The 12500-nt window shown below is 39.8% G+C and overlaps 1 protein-coding gene and 4 long non-coding RNA genes across 17 annotated transcripts in view; 3 read left to right on the top strand and 2 right to left on the bottom strand.

Moving 5' to 3' along the window:
* LOC135107099 (uncharacterized) overlaps positions 1 to 363 on the bottom strand; it is a 6587-nt gene extending 6224 nt beyond the window's left edge. The window contains exon 1 of the long non-coding RNA XR_010271626.1: positions 305 to 363. This is a non-coding gene — a long non-coding RNA (uncharacterized LOC135107099). The remainder of the gene's footprint in view (positions 1 to 304) is intronic.
* The window catches only part of LOC135107097 (uncharacterized), a 9687-nt gene extending 45 nt beyond the window's left edge, over positions 1 to 9642 (top strand). Inside the window, exons 1-8 of one of the 7 annotated variants that reach the window (XR_010271618.1) lie at positions 1051 to 1206; positions 2999 to 3121; positions 3775 to 3979; positions 4770 to 4943; positions 6228 to 6333; positions 6825 to 6984; positions 7547 to 7637; positions 8198 to 9642. This is a non-coding gene — a long non-coding RNA (uncharacterized LOC135107097). Of the gene's footprint in view, positions 1 to 1050; positions 1207 to 2424; positions 3122 to 3774; positions 3980 to 4769; positions 4944 to 6227; positions 6334 to 6824; positions 6985 to 7546; positions 7638 to 8197 lie in introns of those variants that run through there. The other 6 variants (XR_010271617.1, XR_010271619.1, XR_010271622.1 and 3 more) reach the window with 6 other exon arrangements.
* The window catches only part of LOC135107104 (probable E3 ubiquitin-protein ligase HERC4), a 79505-nt gene that overhangs the window by 41604 nt on the left and 25401 nt on the right, over positions 1 to 12500 (top strand). The gene's annotated exons all lie outside the window — the stretch shown is intronic.
* LOC135107100 (uncharacterized) lies at positions 7225 to 9724 on the bottom strand. Its single transcript, XR_010271628.1, has 2 exons — positions 9621 to 9724; positions 7225 to 7652 (listed from the first exon to the last, which is right to left on the bottom strand). It is a non-coding gene; the product is annotated as an uncharacterized LOC135107100 (long non-coding RNA).
* Positions 10049 to 12500, top strand: part of LOC135107096 (uncharacterized) — a 4065-nt gene continuing 1613 nt past the window's right edge. Inside the window, exons 1-2 of one of the 2 annotated variants that reach the window (XR_010271615.1) lie at positions 10049 to 10241; positions 11581 to 11707. This is a non-coding gene — a long non-coding RNA (uncharacterized LOC135107096). The remainder of the gene's footprint in view (positions 10242 to 11580; positions 11708 to 12500) is intronic. The other variant, XR_010271614.1, reaches the window with a different exon arrangement.

Genomic DNA, 12500 nt, shown 5'->3' on the forward strand with positions numbered 1-12500 from the left:
AGGTCTGGCTTCAACCTACGACACTACCTGGAAAACACTGGAAATACCTGGAAAATACTTGATACTTAATAGCAAAAGGGGAGAAGAGAAGAGAGAATATAATGCTATTTATCATGGAATAGAGGCGGACACACACACACACACACACACACACACACACATAGATATATACACACACACACACACACACACACACACACACATATATACACACACACGCATACACACAGCTGAAATTAATCCAGAAAACAGAGAAATAACCTTCATAACAACCACAAATAATAAGGAAAGAGAGTTATCCAACCTTGTTTTCATCTGAGCCCCCTCCCAGCCCTCCCGCGGCCGCCATGATGGATTGCCAGAGTCTACCCTCGGTTCCAATATTCTTTCTATTTTCTTAACTTATATATTTAGGCTTTTTAACTAAGATTTTATGGTTTGTAAAAATATTTGGTGGTGTTTTGAGTGTTTTGCGTGCGAGTGTTAAGGGAAACATGTCGATTATGAGGTTGTTTCAGCGTAAATAATTGTTGCTGTTTGCCGTTAAATTTTTCATACCGCCAAACATGATTTTTTATTTCAGCCGCTAGGCAAGATTTTATGGGCTCAAAAAATCGTTTATTGTCTTTTAAATATGTTATGATGCTTTTGAGTGAAATACGTGGACTTTTAGAGGGGTTTTAGACCCGTTGAAAACTCAAAAAGTCGACATTTATAAATTATTTATTTATTTATTTCAGCTTCCGGTTAACTTCTGATTGTTTGTAAAAATAGTTTCGATTTTTTAAAGTGTATTGTGTTCGTGAGAAATGAGATTTGTGGACTTTGGAGTGTTTTTTTTTATCGTGTTTGTTCGAACACTTTTTCATATAGTTATTTAAATATAGCTTTATTATTACTGAAGCTTGGAATATTTTTATATCTCCAGAATTAATTTAAAATTATGCCCTTTCATAATATGTAAAGCATTCCGGCCTAGCTCCATTTTTGCGAGGGGTCATTTTCAAAATCATTTGCGTAACGTAAATATGGCGGACGTGACGTCATCAGCCGCCTTCATCCGGGGACCGAGACCCTGGACCTTCCCACCTCCCAGTGCCCTTCCATCAGTATTTAGTGATATTTCCTATATTTTCCAGCTGTTTTCATGCATAGAGAAGAATAGAAAGAGGAGTGAATTCTTCGTTTCTGTGGCGTTTTAAAAAGGCAGGGGATGTTTTTTTTATATATTTTTTTATTTTTTTGTGTTTTTTTTTTTAGATTTTGGTGTTTTTCAAGTTTGTTTGGGTAGAAATTGTTGTTTTTTCGCTGTCCTTGGGTAGGTGTGTGTCTCTTCTGGGGTGTTTTGAAAGGAAATTAAGTATTATTTAAGTGTTTTTGGCTAGAAATGTGTGTTTTTTGATGTGTTAAAAGAAAATCGCATGTTTTTCAGTGTGTTTGGGTAGAAATGTATGTTTTTTTGGGTGTTTTGAAAGGAAATCACGTGTTTTTTTCAGTGTTTTTTGCGTAGAAATTAATGTTTTTGAGGTATTTCTGACCGGTAATCAGTGTTTTCTTTGAGTACTGTTAATAGAAATAGCTGTTCTGGGCCGAATTTGTGTTTTTTGAGTATTAAAAGGAGAAAAATAGTGCTGCTAGGTGTTATTGGGCAGGAAAATTTGTGTTGCTAGGTGTTTTTGGGGAGGAAAATTTGTGTTGCTAGGTGTTTTTGGGGAGGAAAATTGTGCTTCTAGGTGTTTTTGGGGAGGAAAATTGTGTTTGAAGGTGTTCTTTGGGGAGGAAAATTGTGCTTCTAGGTGTTTTTGGGGAGTAAAATTGTGTTTCTGGGTGTTTTTGGGGAGGAAAATTGCATTTCTAGGTGTTTTTGGGGAGGAAGATTGTGCTTCTAGGTGTTTTTGGGAGGAAAATTGTGTTCCTAGATGTTTTTGGGAAGGAAAATTGTGTTTCTGGGTGTTTTTGGGGAGGAAAATTGTGTTTCTGGGTTGTTTTAGGGGAGGAAAATTGTCTTTCTAGGTGTTTTAGGAGAGTAAAATTGTTTCTGGGTGTTTTTGGGGAGGAAAATTGTGTTGCTAGATGTTTTTGGGGAGGAAAATTGTTTATGGGTGTTTTTGGGGAGGAAAAATGTGTTTCTAGGTGTTTCTGGTGTGTGTGTGTGTGTGTGTGTGTGTGTTGCCTTGTCTTTCGTTGTACAGATGCTTATGCAGTGTGTGTGTGTGTGTGTGTGTGTGTGTGTGTGTGTGTGTGTGTGTGTTGCCTTGTCTTTCGTTGTACAGATGCTTATGCAGTGTGTGTGTGTGTGTGTGTGTGTGTGTGTGTTGCCTTGTCTTTCGTTGTACAGATGCTTATGCAGTGTGTGTGTGTGTGTGTGTGTGTGTGTGTGTGTGTGTGTGTGTGTGTGTTGCCTTGTCTTTCGTTGTACAGATGCTTATGCAGTGTGTGTGTGTGTGTGTGTGTGTGTGTGTGTGTGTGTGTGTGTGTGTGTGTGTGTGTGTGTGTGTTGCCTTGTCTTTCGTTGTAGCCTTCAGAAAAAAAATATTAAAGTTTTTACAGTGGGAAAATTTTGGTGGTGAGTGAGAAAATGACTCAAATATTACCTGAAATTTAACCTGATGTGGTGGAGCCTCACACTCCTCAGCTGCCCCTAACCAAACCTAACCTAACCCAAAGAAGCCTACCCGAACTTCTGTCTGGTGCTTCCTCCTCCCCAAGACTGGCTATCTCGTGTCATAATCCCAAGCTAGCCTAACCTAACCCTACCTAACCTAACCTAAGCAATTCTAACCTAGCCAAACCTTATCTAAGCAAGCCTAACCTAGCCAAGCCTAACCTAACCTAAAGAAGCCTACCCTAACCTAACCTAGCCTAACCTAACCTAACCTAACCTAACCTAGCCTAACATAACCTAACCTCGTCTAACTTAACGAAGCATAGCCAAACCTAACCTAACCTACATCCTCTTCCCACGGCCCCACTTAACCAAACCTAACGTAACTTTCAGAGCAACGGCAACCCTCCAATCCGGCAAGCAGTTGGCGGCAGCGATGGCGGTGGCGGCAGCAGTGGTGGCGAGGCGGACGGCAGGGACAGAGGGGCAGTACAGGGTGCGGACATCAAGGAGAAGGTGAGCAGGGTGTTGTGTTGGTGTGTGTTGCTAAGCTGAGATGCAATATTTGTCACTCAACACTCGTGCAACACTGCCTCCATGCACAAGTGTGTCGGGAAAATGATTTAAAGTCGTAAAAATGTTCTTGTTTTACTTTATTTATTTATTTATTTATTTTGTTTTATTTTTTGTATATATAGGAGGGACACTGGTCAAAGGGAACTAAGTACAATAAGAAAAAAATACTGAGAAAAAATAAAAGATAAAAAAGACCTCACTTAACCTAACCTAACCTAACATAAGCTAACTTAACCTAAAATAACGTAGCCTAACCTCTTTTAACCTAACATAACTTAACCTAACTTAACTTAACCTAACCTAACCTAACTTAACCTAACCTCTTTTAACCTAACCTAACCTAACTTAACCTAACATAACTTAACCTAACCTCACTTAACCTCACTTAACCTAACCTAACGTAACTTAACCTAACCTAACCTAACCTCACTTAACCTAACCTCACTTAACCTAACCTCACTTAACCTCACTTAACCTAACCTAACGTAACTTAACCTAACCTAACCTAACCTCACTTAACCTAACCTCACTTAACCTAACCTAACCTAACCTCACTTAACCTAACGTAACCTAACCTAACCTAACACCCACAGAGGAACGCACGGACAAGCAAGGTGTTATTCGGCAGTCTGATCCTGGACCTGGTCGGCTTCATGGCGGTGGTGCCTCTGTGTCCTGCTCTCCTTGACTGTTACTCCAAGCACAACACCAGCGGCTTGTATTCCTCTCAGCTCTCCTGTGTGACTTATTACCAACATATCATCGGTTTCGCTGCGAGGTTCCATTCTGTCTTGTTTGGTAATTGAGTGGGTTTGTTGTGTTTTGTATTGGTTTATATATTTTTAGCTTGTTTTTATTATTATTTTTTTCAATTTTTTTTATCCTATTATCTATTTATTTATTTTTTGTTTGTTTGTTTGTTTACAGGGTGTGTGTGTGTGTTTGTTTGTGTTCCTGCTGTTCAGTATTGCAGCTTGTTTTCTTTATTATTGTTATTTTGTGTTTTATTCTATTTCAGTGTTCTGAGGGAGTCTTCAGGTGTTTTTGGGGTGTTTTTGGAGTGTTTTGGGGTGTTTTTGGTGTGTTGTGAAGTGTTTTGATGTGTTTTGGGGTGGTTAAGGGGTGTTTTGAAGTGTTTTGTGGTGTTGTGGAGGTGTTTTGGGATTTTTGGTGTGTTTTAAAGTGTTTTGGGATGTTTTTGGAATGTTTTGATATGTTTTGAAATGTTTAGGAGTATTTTTGGAGTATTTTGGTGTGTTTTTGGAGTGTTTTGGGATGTGTTTGTAGTGTTTTGGGGTGTTTTGGGGTATTTTGAAGGTGTTTTGGTGTGTTTTTGGAGTGTTTTGGGGTATTTTGGGATGTTTTGGTGTGTGTTGGGTTATTTTGAGAGTGTTTTGGTGTGTTTTGGAATATTTTGAGGGTGTTTAAAGGTGTTGTGGTAGTTTAAAATACATTGTTAGTTTACTTTTTTTTACTTTTTATTTTCTTATGCATTATTTTATTTCTTATTTATATTGTGGTGTGTTGTCGGTGTGTCCTAACCTAACCTAACCAGCCTACCCTCTCCTAACCTCCCCTCAACCCACAGGCACTGATTGGCGTGACATTCAGCATAGGCTTCACCGTCGGGCACACTGTGGGGCCTGCGTTCTCCCGCTGGGGAAGTACTGGGTGGTTCGCGGCCTCGGCTGTCTACGCACGCACTCTCACTGTGGCTAACATAATATTCTTTGCTGTCTTCTTCCAGGAATTGCTGCCTGAGGTGTGTGTGTGTGTGTGTGTGTGTCTCTCATTTTTTTTTTTTTTATTATGTATATTTTTTTTGTTTTTGTATAATTTTTGCTTATTTTTTTTTTCCTTTCATTTTTTCTTTCTTTGCTTATTTTGTAATTTGTTTGTATTTCCTTGTGTCTCTGAATGTTGTTAAAGAAAGGTGCATTGTGAGTAAAGCATCATTTTCTCTTTCCTTTCCTCATTTCTTTACTTTTCCCTCTTATTCCTTCCTTTCTGTCATCATTACAAACCCTTTCTATTCATTACAAACCCTTTCTCTCATTTTCCTTACCATAAACCATCAAAACATCTTAACAATCTCATTTAAATCACTTTTCTTCTCATTATCATCTGTTTGTTTACATTCTCTTGCTTTCTTTCACTTATTAATTCATTACACTCCTGTTTGTGTGTTTAGGAATGTTTTGAGATATTTTGGGGTGTTTTGGAGGTGTTTTGGGGTGTTTTTTCAAGTGTTTTGAGGTAAATTGTCTGTTTTTTGGGTATATTTGTCTGTTTTTGTCTGTTTTTTGGGTATTATTGGGGTTTTGGAGGTGTTTTGGGGGTGTTTTTGCAAGTGTTTTGAGTTAAATTGTCTGTTTTTGGGTGTTTAATGGTGTTTTGGGAGTGTTTTGCAAGTTTTTGAGGTAAATAGTGTGTTTTGGGGTGTTTAATGGTGTTTTGAGAGTGTTTTGAGGTAAATTGTCTGTTTTTGGGTGTTTAATGGTGTTTTGGGAGTGTTTTGCAAGTTTTTGAGGTAAATAGTGTGTTTTGGGGTGTTTAATGGTGTTTTGGGAGTGTTTTGCAAGTGTTTTGAGGTAAATAGTGTGTTTTGGGGTGTTTAATGGTGTTTTGAGAGTGTTTTGCAAGTGTTTTGAGGTAAATAGTGTGATTTGGGGTGTTTAATTTTGTTTTGGGAGTGTTTTGCAAGTGTTTTGAGGTAAATAGTGTGTTTTGGGGTGTTTAATGGTGTTTTGAGAGTGTTTTGCAAGTGTTTTGAGGTAAATAGTTTGTTTTGGGGTGTTTAATGGTGTTTTGGTGGTGTTTCAGGGTTATATAGGGGTGTTTGGGGGTGATCTAGGGTAAGTAGTGTTATCAAGGCTGTAGTGGAAGTTACTGTGGGTTTTCAAAGGGTGTTTCCATGGTGATTCACTTGTATTTTATCCCTTGTACAGTAAAACTCCCTTTCCCTGAGTTGGCAACACTGTTTGTTTACGTTCGCTGTTGTCTCGTCGTGTGTGAGTCAGATTTGTGTCTTGTTCTTCCACCGCAGGGCAGAAGGAGGAGGGACATTGGTGCCAGTTTGACCGAGGCTTGGGAGGTGATCAATCCTAGGGCTCTGTTCTCCGTCAGCTGTGTCAAGGGCCTGGGCAGAGAAGGTGTGTGTGTGTGTGTTTGTATGTTCAGTATTCTGTGTTTGTTCGTGTTTGTAGTATTGTGTGTGTGTGTGTGTGTGTGTGTGTGTGTGTGTGTGTGTGTGTGTGTGTGTGTGTGTGTGTGTGTGTGTGTACTAGCAAATATTCCTTTATGTTTACTCCTGAAACACACACACACACACACACACACACACACACACACACACACACACACACACACACACACCACCTCCCGTTCCTCCTCCTCCTCCTCTCCCTTCATTCATACACACACACACACACACACACACACACACACACACACACACACACACACACACACACACACACACACACACACACACACACACACACACACACACTACCTCCCGTTCCTCCTCCTACTCCTCCTCTCCCTTCATTCATAAACATCTGTCTTTCTCTCTCTCTGTAGAACGCATGAAATTAATACAACTTAGCCGAGTTTACTTCCTCTACCTGTTCCTGTATTCCAGCCTGGAGTTAACGCTGATCTTCGCGACCCACCACAAGCATAGTTACGACTCGTTGGCGCAGGACCGCAAGTTTTCCTTCCTGGGCCTGGTCATGGCAATTACACAGAGAGGGTTTATGCGAAGTGTTAAGACTGGAACTGAAAAAGCAACTGCCAATTAGGTGTTCTGGGGTTTGTGTGTGTGTGTGTGTGTGTGTGTGTTGGAGAGGGTTTGTGTGTGTGTGTGGCCGGGAAAGGGTTGCCTGTGTGTGTGTTTTCAAGGGTGTTTTTCATGGTTCGAGTTTAACAGGGTGTAGTGGAAGTTACTGGGGTTTTCAAGGGTGTTTTTCATGGTTTTTGTTTAACAGGGTGTAGTGGAAGTTACTGGGGTTCTCAAGGGTGTTTTCATGGTTTTTGTTTAACAGGGTGTAATGGAAGTTACTGGGGTTTTCAAGGGTGTTTTCATGGTTCGAGTTTAACAGGGTGTAGTGGAAGTTACTGGGGTTTTCAAGGGTGTTTTCATGGTTCTAGTCTAACAGGCTGTAGTGCAAGTTACTGGGGTTTTCAAGGGTGTTTTCATGGTTCTAGTTTAATGGGCTGTAGTGGAAGTTACTGAGGTTTACAAAGTATATTTTCAAATCTATATTTTTACTGTGTAGAATTACAATATAAAACAACAGGATTTATCAGTAACACTATTATTAAACCCACCACTGCCTCCACTACCACCCTCACCATCCACAGTGGTTAATGACGATGACTCCTGCTTTCATCCTCATCGGGGCTAGCAAGACCAACCTGGGGCTGTACTCTGGACTGACGCTGTATGCCATAGGTGGGTCTGTAGGGGCTGGGATAACAGATAATTAAAATAAACACTCAAACACTTTTAAAAACACAAAATTCATGCTGGTATACACTTAAAAACACACTGAAATACTTACTAAGACTGGTGTACACATGTAAACTTGTACACAAACACTGGTGTACACTCAGAAACACACAGACACTTGGTAAGGCTGGTACACACACACAAACCCATAAGAGATACTGGTATATGCTCACAAACCTCTACATATATTAAGTAAGGCTTGTATACACCAATCTAAATGTAGGTTGAAGAGATACCTTTTACTCTCTCTTTCTCTCTTTCTCTCTCTCTGTCCTACACCTCAGTACACCCCTGCTATCCACCCTTACACCATAAATACACCCTATCTGACCTCTGCATCTTATTAAACTACCCTGTTTGTCCCCTACATCCTCAGTTTCTCCCCTACACCCTCAGTAAACCCTGTGTATCTTACCTGTTTGTCTGTCTGTGTGTCTATCCCCTTACACTTCATAACACCCCTGCCAGCCCCCTGCTTACCACCCCCCCCTCCCCTCTCTTAGGTTCCTCTTTGATGGTGCCCTGCCTCACTGCCCTCGCCTCCTGTCACAGCACGGCCTCTCACAAGGGTACCCTGTTTGGCATTCGGAGGTCACCAGGGGCTGTTCCAAGGGCGTTCGGACCTGTTGTGACCAATAGGTTTGTTTGTGTTGTTCGAGAGTGTTTAGCTGTGTTTTGTGTGTTTTTTGGTGTGTTTTGAGGTGTTTTGGGGGTGTTTTTGGGTGTTTTAAGGGTGTTTTAGGTGTATTTTTGGGTGTTTTGGTATGTTTGGCTGTGTTTTGGGTGTGTTTTTGGTGTGTTTTGAGGTGTTTTGGATGTGTTTTGGGGTGTTTTTGGGTGTTTTGGGTGTATTTTTGGGTGTTTTGGGTGTTTTGGTATGTTTAGCTGTGTTTTTGGTGTGTTTTGGGGTGTTTTGGGTGTATTTTAGAGTGTTTTGCTGTGTTTTGTGTGTGTTTTTGGTGTGTTTGGGGGGTGTTTTGGGGTGTTTTTGCATGTGTTTTGTGTGTTTGGAAGTCTGAGGCTGTGTTTTTGGGTGTTTTGGGTGTATTTTAGGGTGTTTTAGGATGTTTAGCTGTGTTTTGTGTGTGTTTTTAGTGTGTTTTGGGGTGTTTTGGATGTGTTTGTGGGTGTTTTGGTATGTTTGGCTGTGTTTTGTGTGTGTTTTGGATGTGTTTGAGGGTGTTTTGGGGGTGTTTGGATGTGTATGGATATATTTAAGGGTGTTTTTGGTGTGTTTGGGGGTGTAGAGGTGTGTTTGGGTGTGTGGGACAATGTTTTGGGGGTGTTTGGGGGTGTAGAGGTGTGTGTTGGTGTGTTTGGGTGTATTTTGTTGTGTTGTCTGTGTTGTTTGGGTCTCTCTCTCTCTCTCTCTCTCTGCAGGATTCTGGGTAATGTGGGCAGAAGTGTGCTATATTGTAGACAGCCTCTCCATGCTGCTGCCGCTAGTGATGCAGCAGGCCTACTGAGCTCCCTGCCACGCCCTCAGCCTGTTTATATTAGCCAGGTTAAGGAGGAAGGATGTTGGGCTGATGTTGGCCTATTTATGTGGTTTTTGGGCTAGTTTTGGGCGGTTTTTTGTCACGTGTTCCTTCTTTTGGGCTAGTTTTGGGCGGTTTTTTGTCGTGTTCCTTCTTTAGGGCTATCATTATCTATTTTTGTTCTTTTATTTTTCATGGTTCCAGTGACAGTTTAAGAGGCTGTAGTGGAAGTTATTAGGGTTTTCAAGGGTGTTTTCATGGTTCCAGTGACAGTTTAAGAGGCTGTGGTGGAAGTTATTGCGGTTTTCAAGGGTGTTTTTATGGTTCTAAAATTTAACATGCTGTAGTGGAAGTTATTAGGGTTTTCAAGGGTGTTTTCATGGTTCCAGTGATAGTCTAAGAGGCTGTAGTGTGCAAACTCTCTTGTCAGGGTGTAAACTCACCTTACCTTAATAAAATGTTGATTAATATTCCTCTAGTTTCATTTTTCACTCATATTTTTGTGTTGACTGTCTTGTAGGGAGCTTACGGTGTGTGTGTGTCTGTTTCTCCTATAATGAGGATAATAATGATGATATTGATAAAGAAAAACAAATAAAACAATACTTATAAAAATTAAGTATTTTTTTTTTATATATATTTTCACCAATAATTAAAAGGAATCATAAAATGTTTTCTTTTCTAAATATTATGTAACCAAAAAACTAACGTCATTCAAAATAACAACAGTAATAATAATAATAATAATAATAGTATGAGAACCAATATTACTGTATGTTATATATGCGTATTACCATATATTTAGTTTGAATATATTTGTGGGAGTCCTTGTATGTGCACGTGAGGCCCCCGTTAGCAAGATTTGGCGGGAGAGTTCGCTTAGGGAGGCCAACCCACGCGCAGTTACCGCCAAGAATTAGCCGCGAGTGGGGGTGCGCTTCCCTTGCTGCCTTTCTCTTCCTTTGTTCTGCTCTGTTTGTTGTCGCAGTACAAGAGAAGAGTGCAGATAAATAGTTTGTGATCCCAGGAGAACACAAGAATCCGTGATATGAAGAAAAAACTGGGAAAAGTAAGTATATTATGGTGATGTGTGTGTGTGTGTGTGCGTGGACGCGTGGCTGGTGACCGTTCCTTTCCGGTGCTGGCCACAAGCTTTTGGTTATGTCAGGCCTCCACCACTGCCATGTGTAGGTCTGGAGGTCAGGTCAGGTCATGTTAGGTCACCATCAGTGTCACGTGTAGGCCTCGTGAGTTTTTGCAGCTTGGTCATGATGCTCGAGTCGTTAAATTTGAAGAGACGTAGGCCATCTTGCCGTTACCTTCACTATGATTTTATTACATCTCCACTATATACGTGTTTGTACCTCGCAGCTTCCCGTATTGAGTTAATGCATCTTCACTACATGCCAGCCGTTATTTCGTGGAGTTTTTGGTGTCAGTTTAATGCATCTTCACTACATGCCAGCCGTTATTTCGTGGAGTTTTGGTGTCAGTTTAATGCATCTTCACTACATGCCAGCCGTTATTTCGTGGAGTTTTGGTGTCAGTTTAATGCATCTTCACTACATGCCAGCCGTTATTTCGTGGAGTTTTTGGTGTCAGTTTAATGCATCTTCACTACATGCCAGCCGTTATTTCGTGGAGTTTTGGTGTCAGTTTCGCTTATTTATTTTATATCGACACTACGCCAACTAACTCCTTATTTCGTGTTTCGGCCTTGCATTTATTTATTTTTTTCTTATTTTCATCTTCCCTACATCAACTAACTGCTTATTTCATACTGTGGCCTTGCAGTTTCCCTTATTTTCCTATTTTTTTTTTTTTTTATCTTCGCTACATCAACTGACTGCGTATTTATTTGGATTTCCCCTTATTTTCTTGTGTTCATCTTCACTACTCTAACCAACTGATTTCGTGGTGTTTTAGCCTTGTATTTTTTCACTTATTTATTTTTCATCTTCACTACGTAAGTCTTATATTTCAAATTTTGGCCTTTTATTTATTGATTTATTTTATTTATTTATTTATTTATTTATTTATTTATTTATTTATTTATTTTTATATATATAACTATACCAACTAAGTCATTTTGTGATTTTTGATGTTGCAGTTTTCCTTATTTTGTTATTTTAATATTTCCTTAACGTAAGTCGTATTTCAAATTTTGGCCTTTTATTTATTTATTTATTTATTTATTTTTTATTTTTTTATATATATATATAACTATACCAACTAAGTCATTTTGTGATTTTTATATTGCAGTTTTCCTTATTTTGTTATTTTAATATTTCCTTAACAATATTAAGTTGAACCCATAACTTGTCCTGCCTCCTCCTCCTCCTCCTCCTCCTCCTCCTCCTCCTCCTCCTCCTCCTCCTCCTCCTCTTATATTTAATTTGATCTTTCAGGAGAAGAAAAAAGAAGAAAAGAGGAGGAGAAAGAGAAGATGAATGAAATGAAGTCCATCATTACAGAAGAAGAGGAAGCAGAGGAAGAGGCAGCCCTATACCTCTCAAGAAACTACAAGGTTCTTCAGTAAGTATTTACCTACTTAGTTGTGCTTTGTGGGAAAAGAGTTATGCTCATGCTGTCCTCCTTATCTTTTAATATCTAACTAAGCCTTAAATCCATGTAGACTTTATGCATTTATCATCTCATCCAGACTACTCCATACATCGGTACTTCTACACGAGAAACTATACTTTGTGACGTCTCTCCTACGAGCACTAGAATAAAAACTCACTTAGTTTGTAACACGATCTGCCTCTTGTAAATCCAAATTGTTGCTTCATTATTTCATTTCCTTCTAGGTACTGCAACCATTTATCCTTCACCAGTCACACATTTTGCACACCACACTTGTTAGAGACACAGGTCTATAGTTTAAGGGCTTCTCTTTACTACCACTTTTGTATATTGCCACTATGATGACTCTCTTCCATTCAATTGGGACTCTAGTTTCAATTAAAGAGCTCTCAATGATATATGTTACCCATGTCAGCTGCTGATTGCACTTTTTTAGTATCCATCCTGACACTCCATCAGGTCCAGGGGCCTTCCTAATGTCTAGTCCCTCCATCTGTTTGTGGACATCCTCTTGAGTCACTTGGATTTCCCCCAGAGCCATTTCTTCACTCATCTCACTCTACCACACAAATGTTTCCTCTTTTGTGAATACTGATTGAAAACTCTTGAATCATTATCTCTGCCAGTTGAGTTGGATCCTCACACATCTGACCTTTCACCTTCAATCTGCTTCTTCTTCTTCTTTCTCTGGTAAACTCTGGAACTCCCTGCCTGCTTCTGTATTTCCACCTTCCTATGACTT

The sequence above is a fragment of the Scylla paramamosain genome, chromosome 14, assembly GCF_035594125.1.
Source record: "Scylla paramamosain isolate STU-SP2022 chromosome 14, ASM3559412v1, whole genome shotgun sequence".
Classification (NCBI taxonomy): Eukaryota; Metazoa; Arthropoda; class Malacostraca; order Decapoda; family Portunidae; genus Scylla; species Scylla paramamosain.